Genomic DNA, 1,209 nt, shown 5'->3' on the forward strand with positions numbered 1-1,209 from the left:
TTGCCAGATCACTGTCTGATCCCTTGAGGCTAATTCACCTGAGATTTGATGTTTCCAGCTCCACAGCTTTTGTACTCATTTGACATACTTACCTCTCCTCCACACCCCCTTTCTGATAGGAAAGCTTTCTTACAATGATTTCACTGCTGAAACTCTACTTTGACATCCAAGGGCCATCTGGAAGGACACTGCACTGCTCTTTAGCCCATCCTCTGGGACTGCCATCTCCCAGCTGCCCTGTTTTCACACCTCCATCCCAGCATGGGATGTGCAACATTTAGTGCAACATTTTAGGTGCATCCCTGAAACCTTTCAAAATTATCTCCCTGCTCCACCAAGCTCCACCTTTGGAAATGGAAGTCTGGGGTTTCTGGCTTGCCATTTCTCTGAGTCCAACAGTACAAATGTGAGCCCACGAGCAGCCAGAAGTTTTCACAGCAGCCCCTTGGAGCCAGCCATGCCTGCACCCTGCCTGTGGCCCTGCCTGCAGGGGTAAAAGCCCTGCTGTGCCCATGCATGTGTGCTCTGTGGAGTGCAAGAGTCTTGACTGAGCTTTACAGGGCAGGGCTGTGTTATTTCATAGAATCAGAGAACCACAGAATGGTATGGGTTGGAAGGCACCTTTAAAAGTCACCTAGTCCACTCCCCCCAACATGGACTGGGACATCTTCCACTAGACCAGGTTGTTTGAACTCCATCCAAACTGGCCTTGAATGTTTCCAGGAATGGGTCATCTACCATTCTCTGGGCAACCTCTTCCACTGTTGTGCCACCTTCATTATAAAAAACTTCTAAACTTCTTCCTTATGTCTATTCTCACTAAATCTTCCTTCAGTTTGAAACTCTTGCCCCTTGTCCCATTGGAACAGGATATTGGCATTTGCTGTAATTAGTACACCAAGTGCTAGGCTGAAATGCCACTGAAATACCAGCTGTTCCTGGGCTTTTCTGCTCTGCTGCTTTCTGTCAGGGTTGTAGTGAGGTGATTCACTGTGTTATCCCTCACTGGACCATGCTCAGCCTTCCCCTCTCAGTGAGACCCACCTTTGTGGCTCATCTGTGCAGTGCCTGGGTTCTGCTGTTACTATTTATGTTACCCTGTTGTTACTCCCTGCAACTGGGACAGTGGCTTTATTGAGATATATTTCAGGCAATATTTTGAATATAAATATTTATGGGTAGAATTTTAAAATATTATCCAGGAGCACA

The sequence above is a fragment of the Geospiza fortis genome, unplaced genomic scaffold (assembly GCF_000277835.1).
Source record: "Geospiza fortis unplaced genomic scaffold, GeoFor_1.0 scaffold111, whole genome shotgun sequence".
Lineage (NCBI taxonomy): Eukaryota > Metazoa > Chordata > Aves > Passeriformes > Thraupidae > Geospiza > Geospiza fortis.